The sequence below is a fragment of the Herpailurus yagouaroundi genome, unplaced genomic scaffold (genome assembly GCF_014898765.1).
Source record: "Herpailurus yagouaroundi ecotype Mexico unplaced genomic scaffold, PumYag 141, whole genome shotgun sequence".
Lineage (NCBI taxonomy): Eukaryota > Metazoa > Chordata > Mammalia > Carnivora > Felidae > Herpailurus > Herpailurus yagouaroundi.
In genome coordinates, this window is record NW_024412396.1 from 12,680,616 (window position 1) to 12,691,961 (window position 11,346).

Below are 11,346 nucleotides of genomic sequence, written 5' to 3' on the forward strand. Positions count from 1 at the left end.
TGTTCCTAATCCCCTAGCATTCTTGATAGAGTGTCAAACTTGCTCAGGGCTGCGGCTTTGAGCCTTATAGGCCACAGCCAGTCAAGTTCAGGCCAATCAGATTCTCCATCTCTCCCATCTGCAGCCTTTCTGAATCCTGAGGCCTCCCCTTGAAGGACCTCAACCAAAGATATTAGAAAGAAGGCAAAGGCTGGACTTCAAGATGTATTACAAAGCTGTAATCATTAAGACAGTATGGTACTGGCACAAAGACAAACACTCAGATCAATGGAACAGAATAGAGAACCCAGAAATGGCCCCACAAATGTATGGCCAACTAATCTTTGATGAAGCAGGAAAGAATATCCAATGGAATAAAGGCAGTCTCTTCAGCAAGTGGTGCTAGGAAAACTGGACAGCGACATGCAGAAGAACAAACCTGGACCACTTTCTTACACCATACACAGAAATAAACTCAAGATGGATGAAAGATATAAATGTAAGGCAGGAAGCCATCAACATCCTCGAGGAGAAAGCAGGCAAAAACCTCTTTGACCTTGGCTGCAGCAACTTCTTACTCAACACATCTCCAGAGACAAGGGAAACAAAAGCAAGACTGAACTATTGGGACCTCATCAAAATAAAAAGCTTCTGCACAACGAAGGAAACAATCAGCAAAACTGATTGTTTACTGTTATCAGTAAAAAGCAACTGATAGAATGGGAGAAGATATCTGCAAACAACATATCAGATAAAGGGTTAGTATCCAAAATCTATAAAGAACTTATCAAACTCAACACCCAAAAAAACAAATAATCCAGTGAAGAAATGAGCAAAAGAATGAGTAGACACTTCTCCAAAGAAGACATCCAGATGGCCGACTGACACATAAAAAAATGTTCAACATCACTCATCATCTGGGAAATACAAATCAAAACCACCATGAGATATCACCTCACACCTGTCAGAATGGCTAACATTAACAACTCAGGCAACAACAGATGTTGGTGAGGATGTGGAGAAAGAGGATCTCTTTTGCATGCTGGTGGGAATGCAAGCTGGTTCGGCCACTCTGGAAAATAGTATGGAGGTTCCTCAAAAAACTAAAAATATAACTACCCTATGACCCAGCAATTGCACTACTAGGTATTTATCTAAGGGATACAGGTATGCTGTTTCAAAGGGGCACATGCACCCCCATGTTTATAGCAGCACTATCAACAATAGCCAAAGTATGGAAAGAGCCCAAAAATGTCCATTGATGGATGAATGGATAAAGAAGATGTGATACACACACACACACACACACACACACACACACACACACACACACACAATGGAATATTACTCAGCAATCAAAAAGAATGAAATCTTGCCATTTGCAACTACATGGATGGAACTGGAGGGTATCATGCTAAGCGAAATTAGTCAGTCGGAGAAAGACAGATATCATATGACTTCACTCATATGAGGAACTTAAGATACAAAACAGATTAACATAAGGGAAGGGAAGCAAAAATTATATAAACACAGGGAGGGTGACAAAACATAAGAGGCTCTTAAATACAGAGAACAGAGAGTTGCTGGAGGGGTTGTGGGAGCAGCGATGGCCGAAATGGATAAGGAGCATTAAGCAATCTATTCCTGAAATCATTGTTGCACCATGTGCTAACTAACTTGGATGTAAATTTAAAAAAATAAATTATAGGAAGTAAAAAAAAAAAAAAAAAAAAGGCAAAGGACCTCTAGGAAGCACAGACTATGTAAACAGCGAAACAAGCACCAAGATTTTTTCTGAGCCAAAATTTTCTAGATAGTTACCTCTTCAAAATCCAAACTAAGTGGGGGACTTGCCACGCCTTCTCTCACAGACACAGGTTTTTTGAACTCTTTGGAAGCTGAGCACCTGATAAATAAACCATAACACAATAAATTAAATTTGTATCACTGCATCTATCTCCCAGTATGAAAGAGGCTCCTGGTCTTATTCTTTCAAGGTTTATATTTCAAGGCAAGATTTCAGCATAATTTAGAAGTTTCCTTTTCTATTGAGTCAATTTGCTGTTTTTGAAATATTGTACAAATAACTCACATGTACCATGTTGGGTGGTGAATAATCTATCTTTTGATGAAAAGCATAAGTTCTTTTTAGAAGGAATCATTTATTTCTTAACATCCCCAAGGCAAAAAACTCCCAAGATACAGCTAGGACTCTTCCTCTCTCTGGTTTATTTGACACCATATTTATAAAATAAGTTTTCTAAATCAAATGATCTTGAATATGTGACTTGGGAGGTTTGTGCTCTTCGACTCCTAAGGAAGAAAGCTATTGAGGAATGTTCATCATTCATTCAATCACTCATTCACTAGACACTCATTGAGTGCACTGGACTTGCACAGCACTGTGCTAGGTGGTAATACCAAAGGATGGGGAAGATAAAAAGATAAATAAGAAAGCATTCCTCCACATTAGGAGCTGAGAAGCCTACAATACATGAACCAAGCACTAAGTACAAAAAGCAAATAGGAGACAGTATGGTGCCTACATCTGATTGCACACCAAGATCACTTGAGAAACCAATTTAAAATAAAGAGTCTTAAAATCCTGAAAGAGAACACAGGCAGCAATCTCTCTGACATCAGCCATAGCATCATTTTTCTAGATATGTCTCCTAAGGCAAGGGAGACAAAAGCAAAAATAAACTATTAGGACTACACCAAAATAAAAATCTTTTGTACAGCAAAGAAAACTATCAACAAAATGAAAAGGCAACATACTGAATGGAAGAAGATATTTGTAAGTGATATATTTGATAAGGAGTTAATATTCAAAATATAAAAAGAACTTATACACCTCAATACCAACCCCCCCAAACAATCCTATTAAAATGGGCAAAGAAGACATATAGATGGCTAACAGACACATGGAAACATGTGCAATATCAGTAATCATCAGGGAAATGAAAATCAAAACCACAGTGAAATCTTACACCTTACACAATCATCTTACACCTGTCAGAAGGCTGGAATCAAAAAGACAAGTAATAAGCATTGGCCACAGTATGGAGAAAAAGGAACTCTCATGCACTATTGGTGGGAATGTAAATTAGTACAGTCACTGTGGAAAACAGCATGGAGATTCCTCAAAAAGTTAAAAATAGAATTACCATATGATCCAGTAATTCCATTGCTGGGTATTTACCCAAAGAAAATGAAAACACTAATCTGAAAAGGATATTATGCACCCCTATGTTTACCGCAGCATTGTTTACAATAGCCAAGATATGGAAGCAACTGAAATGTCGATCAATAGACAAGGGGATAAGAAAAATATGGTACATACACACAATGGAATACTAGGCAGCCATAAAAAGGTGAGAACTTGCCTTTTTCAACAACATGCATGGATGAACCTAGAGGGTATTATGCTAAGTGAAATAAGTCAGACTGAGAAAGACAAACGCCATATGATTTCACTTATCTGTGAAATCTAAAAAACAAAACAGGTGAATAAATAAACAAAAGCAGAATCAGGATCTATAAATACAGAAAACAAACTGATGGTTGTGAGGGGAAAGGGTCGTAGCGGATGGGGAAAATGGGGGAAGGGGAGTGGGAGATACAGGTTTCCAGTTATAGAATGAATAAGTCACAGGAATAAAAGGCACAATGTAAGGAATATAGTCAATGACATTGTAATAATATCGTACAGAGACAGATGGTAGCTACATTTAGCATAGCATAATATATACAGAATATATATATATACATATATAGCATAGCATAATATATACATATATTATATGCATATAAATATATATATATATATATAGCATAGCATAATATATACATGTATTATAGGCTTCTAAGTTCCTAATGTGGAGGAATGTTGTACACCTGAAATTAATGTAACATTGTGTGTCAACTATACTGAAATTAAAAATTTTTTTTTAATTTGGGGCACCTGGGTGGCTCAGTCGGTTGGGCATCCAACTTCAGCTTGGGTCATGGTCTCACGGTTGGTGAGTTCAAGCTCCGTGTCGGGTTCTGTGCTGCCATCTGGGAGCCTGGAGCCTGGTTCAGATTCTGTGTCTCCCTCTCTCTCTGACTCTCCCCTCCTCACACTCTGTCTCTCTCTCTCTCTCTCTCAAAAATAAATATTTTTTAAATTAATTTTTTGTATTAAAAAAATAAAAAACAAAGATTCTTGGGCCCCATCTGCTGGGCTGAGACCTACTGAATCAGAAGAAACTGAGAATTTGTTGGGGCTTTGTTTGTTTGTTTGTTTGTTAAGTATTCTTCACTCCCAATGCAGAGCCCAACACAGGGCTTGAACTCATGACCCTGAGTTCAAGAGTTCGACACTTAACCCACTGAGCCACCCAGGTACCCTGAGAATTTGCATTTTTATAAATAGTCGAAGTAATTCTGAGATTCAGGCAGGTGGGGAATTCCAAAGCTTAAATAATGTTCTCATGGCTAGAAAATCCCACGTAGGCCCCACCACGAACACCAATAGCATTTTGCTGCCAACTCATAGTCAAGATCAGGGACACTGAGATCCTCAACTGCAAAGCCAGAAAACTAGCCTACAAAGAAGTGGTCTGACTTGCCCATAGAGAATATCCAGCTGGATATGCATCTTTAACTAGGAAGTCAAAGATTTCTAGCTATCATCACATTATTAGGAAATCAAATACCTATTTCAGCAGTATGCAAGACTATTCACACAGAATCACCGCTCATCAGAGCTAGGTGGGACCTCACAGATGGTTACACGTCTCAGGCAGTAACACAAATGACTAAAACAGGCTAGAGGGGTCAGGAGTTAAAGGCCACCCGCTGCTCCACCTGAGCTGGTACTTGCCATGAAACAACGTGGGCCCAATGTGCCATTTCTTCCAAATTTTCAAGAGAAGCCAGAAATCTGGATTTGAAACACTCTGCATGCAAATAAAACAGACTTCACAGACAGATTTGCCCCACGAGCTACCAGTCTGTAATTCCCAATGTAATCCAAAGTCTTCACTTGACATGTGAGAAAAGAACCTGGTCCTATCCCTTATATATTTTCAGTTTGGCCTGCACCAGTAAGGAGAGAGAGTTGTGGTTGAATTACGTTCTGCTCTTTTTCCTGGGTTTGATTTTGTCAATTTTATTGATTGGCCCTGATGTTCAAAGGCAAGTTTGGATGCCCTGGAATCTGGCGTCCGGTGGCTGGAAGATGCTCACGTATAAAAGCCCAGCACTCTCACCCCAACTCAGGACAACTCTGCAGAGCCACCCCAGTTTCAAAGCTCCCCAGGGGATGAGCTAACACCATTTTTGTGGCCACATCACAGCCAGGCTTCCCCCAAGGCCCAGTCCTGTATCCCCTACAGGTGTGGGTCCCAGAGCACTCCCCAGTACACTTGCATAGCTTCTCTATCTTCAAGCCTGCTTCCCAGGAATCTGGCCCCCAATGTCAAGCACGTCAGGATCTCTCCGAAAATAACCTCACCTGTGACAGTCCGGACTTGCAAAGTCAAATCAGAGGACCATTCTGTGCAATGTGAAAATTTCTTCTGTAGTTTATTTCGAAAATGGTTTTATTGGTTTTTGAAAAATCAGACTATAGTAGATGCTTCCTATTTCACGTCCCCACCTCTGCCCACATCTGTGGCGGGCAGTTCCAGAAGTTCAGACTCAGCTGGTGTTGACAGTGTCTGGCTCCTTTTTCTGCCATTACACTCAGAGCTTTTTCTGATGCTTCAGGGCCCACTGGCCCCTCACAGGTAGAGCCCGCAAAGGTGGGGATGTTTGTGCCAACGAGGACTGGGAGCTAATGGATTACTGCTCCATCCAGTCTCCTGGCTTTTGGGCAAGTCCCAGGGCAAGGAGCTCCCATTCCCCACCCCACAGCCATTATACACCCTGACATGGGCTTCACCCACCCCATCACCTCTCTCCCTCGGTCCTTTTCCTGGGATCATGTCTCAAATCAACCATACCAAGTCCAGAATGAGATAGATGCATCCTCAATTTTTAAATGCTCAACAATACACAAAAGTATAAGAAGAGAGTAAAAGTGCATTTGCAAAACATCCCTCCAATTGTATTTCTATGCATTAATGCCCATTTATAAATAGCTTCAAATAGATTGGATCGACCTAGACACTCTGTGTACTAACCCGGCAGGTCCCTTCAAACACTTGTCTTACTGAGTACATTTAAAATTCAAACCACCTTCTACAATTGTTTCATTCATACATCCATTCATTTGACAAATGTTTGTTTCAAGTCTTCTATCTGCAAGGCACAGTGCTAAATACTGTAGATGTTACAAAGACATCTCCCATGCCCTCAGGGTGTTTCTATCCATTTTTCTATTTAATTTTTCAGGAGCATATCGACTGAACACATTAAGGCCTGCATGTTTTCAAAAACCACATTAGGACTCCTTGAAATCTAATGCCACAGGCTTAAATTAGAGTTTCCATCCAACTGGTAGATATAAGATGAATGGACTCCTGGGTTCAAATTTTGGCTCTGTCACTAAGCAGAAGTGTGACCTTGGCCCTCATTTTTCTTGTTTGTAAAATGGGGGATCATAATAACTCTTGTCAGTAGTTGTGAAGATAAAATGAGATAATCGATATAAAGAACTTGGCACAGTGCCTGACACAGAATAAGCGCTCAATACATTTTCACTATAATAATTATTTTCGTCTCACATTAACCTCAGGTCCACTAAGTGTGAAGCATGGATCCAGGCACCATGGGAATTGGGCAGAATATTGAAACTCAAAATACAGACACTGTCCAATGCTTTTCCACTCGTCAGTTTTATCAGCTTGGAGTCCCGTCACTGTCACCGGGGAGCTAAGGCACCAGAAACACAGTGCGTGCCCCTGACCATTCCCTGTAACCACAGAGAGATTGGTCTCACCTGTCAATTTGTTGCCAGTGCACAGGTGCAGGTGGTGGTTTTGCAACTGGAGTTTGCTCTGGGTCCCCAGAGTCCTGCACGCAGTGTTTACCAATCCTGTAGGGAAAACACAAACCAGAGAACATAGAAGAGATTTAAGTATCAGATTTGCTCAACTGTCTGAGCAAATACCTTGCTGGCATGGAGACTCATGCTGCATTTCAACTCCTCAAGAATTATCTGCTCCGGCAGTCACCCCCTAACACATATGTCCCCTCAGTATGAGGGGACATGTTCACCAGGAGCTTCTCTGTCTTCTATCTTGTGTAGTCCTCCTAGCATCCGGCACAGGCTTAATCCTCCTAGATGCTTAATAAATATTTGTCTACTGATTGGCTGAGTGCTTACAGATCTTAAATATCACCCTGGCAAAGAAAGAGTGTGAGGAGTGTGGAGAATGTTTTAGGCTATGCATCTCTTTTGAAAACCTGACTTTTCAAAAACTTCCTGCCTAAGCTTTGTAAAGTGCTTTAAAGAGAGAGAGAGAGAGAGCAGATAAATTCAAATTAGCCTCCTGATGCAATCGTGTGTGTCTGGCTGAGAGCAGAGCAAGGGTGGAAGCAAGACCAGGATGCCTGCCACTCCATGCACAAAAGACTGCAAAACCAACATCGCGTAGATTGGAAAACATATCTAAGGTGGCGGCAAGAACAGGTGAGAAAGGAGATTGTTCTACAGCTGAGGACAGCAAGCCACTGCCAAAGATATATTTTGTTTGAATTGTTCATTTGTAAGACAACAACAACAAAAAAGTATTAGAATTAAATTAGAAACACTGGAAACACCAGATCCTAACTCTACAAGGTAACAGTTGGCTCTAGTTTATTCATATTCGTTCCTACCACCCTCTACTGTCTCCCTGTTATAAAGTTGCATGTAAATTGCCATTTGTCACCTTGCTTCCACTATAGTTTTTCTTACAAATCACATGAGGAGGAAAATTGGGGCTCCTGGCTGCCTCAAGTGGTAGAGCATGTGACTCTTGATCTCGAGGTTATGAGTCCAAGCCCCACACTGGGTGTAGAGATTACCTTTTTTTAAAAAATTGGGAGTAAAATGAAATGTTTGTATTCATGTCTCTATCAAAACTGGAAAAACAAAAGACAGACTGAAAGGGCCACATTGCTTCATGAAAATGTTTTACCCATGGCCCACTTTACTCACTTATGGCACATTCTGTGCCTTGTGGGCATTTTAATCTGCATCTTATATTAGTTTTATATTGTAATTATCACAAATTACTGCAGTTTGGTGGCTTAAACACAACACAGATACATTATGATTGTGAAAGTCAGAAATCCAAAAGGGTTTCACTGGACTAGAACAAGGGGTCTACAGGGTCTCTATTGCTTCTGAAGGCTTTCAGGGGAGAAAATTCGGTCCCTTGCCTTTTCCAGCTCCCCTTGCTGCCCACATCCCTGGGCTCACGGCCCCCAGTCAGGAACCCATCTCTGCTTTTACTCCAATTTCTGCTTATAGCCATCATATCTCTCTCACACACAGCCCTGCTTCCCTATTGCCCCTCTATGGGCCCTTGTAATTACATTGGGACCACCTGGATAATTCACTCCCCTCCTCAAGGCACTCAATTTAATCACATCTACAATTCCCTTTGGCCACATAATGTGACACAGTCCCAGGTTCCAGGAATTAGGATGTGGGCATCTTCGGGGAGCCATTCTGCTTATCAGATACCCTGTTACAGAGGCCAGGAATTGTTATGCCACTGCTTGCTGAAGAGAAGAAAAGGGGGAGGGGGCCAAAGGAAAAACTAAACATTTCAAAACTTTTGAAAATAATCCAGTTGAAATTCAACTTGCTCAAACTTCTGAACCTGAACAGGGAAATAAGGAAATAGAATGGTGAAGTGGTATTATGTCAACATTTAAATCCCTTTCCAAGTCTGGAGAATTTCCACCTTATGAGTTTTGGTGGGAATCAGGACCACTTTCCATCACAGGGTATGAATATGTGAGATACTGACTTTCCCATCATCCCTTGCAGCTGGGGCTGGCCTGGGATCTGGCTGCACCAATCAGAATGAGTCACAAGGGCTTGGAATTGAGAACTGTTAGCATAGGAAGTAAGGAATAGGCAGCTTCCTCTCTTTGGCCAGGCAAAGGCACCCACAATTTTCTCATCAAAACCCCTAGTTCTAAGGAGAACTAGGGCATTTTTCCTGCTTTGAGCAGGAATGCTTTTTCAATCACTGAGCTTGGTGTTCCAGCCTCACAATCATCCTGTGAACTACCCAATATTTTAAGAAACTCCTTCCCTGTCTAACTCCATTACACTCAACTTCTGCTGCTTGCAATGAAGACCAATGCAGAGAGTGTATGGCTGCAAATTGAGTATATAGGTTAAGATAGGTTAAGATATAGGTTAAGAGCTCTGGACTCAACCAGAGCTGGGTTCAGGTCCTAGATCTACCCCTTTCTAGTAGTGTTTTAACCCTGGCCAAGTTACTTAACCTCCCTAAGTTTCAAAGTAATTGTAACGGCACTGACCCTAACTCATAGGTATATGGACACCAAACAGGATAACACAAGTGAAGGACTTAGTCCAATGCTTAGTACATAGTGATAGATAGCTAGGTAAATAGCAGCTACTATTAATTTTAAAGGCTTTGAGTTAAAAATGTCAGCAAAGAATACCAATCCCTCAATATTCATTCTCCTCTTTTTCTTTGGTAATAGAAGCCCAGTTTTAGACGGGCACATGGCCACATGGAATAAGGCCTATCCCAGACTCCTCTGAAAGCTTAATGTTCCTATGTGACTTGGTTCTGGCCAAGAGGGTATAAGCTGAAACAAGCAACTTCCAGAAAATGTCCTTAAAGAGAGCAGACGTGCTCTAATTTGTTTCTTCCTCTATTACTTGGAATGCAAATATAATGGCTGGAGCTTGGACAGCTTTGTTAGGCCATGAGGTGGAAGCCAAGGGCTAAGTAGAGTGTAGTGGCAAGATAAAAGTGTCTGAGAACTGTGGAATGCGTTCACAACCCCGGTATTGATTACCTTCAGGTCTCCTTTACTCCATAGAGAAGTGAACTTCCATATTGTGTAAGCCTGTGGTATTTTGAATTTTTTTTTTTCCAACGTTTATTTATTTTTGGGACAGAGAGAGACAGAGCATGAACGGGGGAGGGGCAGAGAGAGAGGGAGACACAGAATCAGAAACAGGCTCCAGGCTCTGAGCCATCAGCCCAGAGCCTGACGCGGGGCTCGAACTCACGGACCGCGAGATTGTGACCTGGATGAAGTCGGACGCTTAACCGACTGCGCCACCCAGGCGCCCCAAGCCTGTGGTATTTTGGATTGCCATCACTCACAGCTGATATCACTCACACCTAATTGATATCAGAGTCCTTCCTACAACATCCCTAGCGGTGAGTCAACTGACTTTTGTTCGAACACTTTGAGTTATGAAAGCTTTGCTACCTGACAAGGAGCAAATTACCTTCTATTTTTAAAAGTTGCTTTTGTATTATATAGTTAATATTTGAATCCATTGTGATTTAAAAAAACATGTAAAAAATGTTTTAATGTTTATTTGTTTTTGAGGAAGAGGTGGGTGGAGGGGCAAGGGAAGGGACAGAGGATCGGAAGCAGGCTTCGTACTGACAGCAGCAAGCCCAGTGCAGGGCTCTAACTTATGAACTGTGAGATCATGACCTGAGCTGAAGTCAGATGCTTAACCAACTGAGTCACCCACATGTCCCCCAAAAATGATATATTTTAAAGTATGAAATTCCCCATCATTCCCACTTCCATGGATTTCCTTCCTCAAAACTAACCATGGTTGGGGCACCTGGGTGGCTCAGTTGAGCGTCTGATTCTTGATTTCGGCTCAGGCCGTGATCTCGTGGTTCATGAGCTGGAACCCCACATCATCATCAGAGCCTGCTTGGGATTCTCTCTCTCTCCCTCTCTCTCTGCCCCTCCTGAGTGCTCTCCCACTCTCTGCCTCAAAATAAATAAAACTTTTAAAAAAGCACCGACCATGGTCAACAGTCCAGTTATGTCTTTCTGGTCCAATCTCAATACAATTACATTCATACCAGTAGCGTAATAGTAGTGAGAATGCAGAGAAGGGACCCGACAAAAGAGAACCCACAGTACTCAATAACTGATGAGATAAGAGAATGGTGGAATTGAGAAGGGAGAACAGTCAAATAGGCAATCCAGGAGTCAAGCCGAGGTGAAACTGGGCAGGATGAGGGGGCACAGCAGAAAAAAGAAGAGGAGAAAGGATGATTACCAGCCCAGTTCTGGGCAGTTTCATCTCCAGAAGTTGGCTGAAGCCACAGGCAGGTGTCTGAGAGGTTCAGAATTGAGGGTGAGGAATGCAGTCTCCTGCAAAGAGCTGGAGCTCAGAGGAGGAGAATGCGGTGATGTCGG

The 11,346-nt window shown here is 41.7% G+C and overlaps 1 long non-coding RNA gene across 1 annotated transcript in view; it reads right to left on the reverse strand.

The window, feature by feature from the left end:
* Positions 1–11,346, reverse strand: part of LOC121031636 (uncharacterized) — a 130,364-nt gene that overhangs the window by 18,930 nt on the left and 100,088 nt on the right. Inside the window, exon 4 of the long non-coding RNA XR_005790813.1 lies at positions 6,908–7,003. This is a non-coding gene — a long non-coding RNA (uncharacterized LOC121031636). The remainder of the gene's footprint in view (positions 1–6,907; positions 7,004–11,346) is intronic.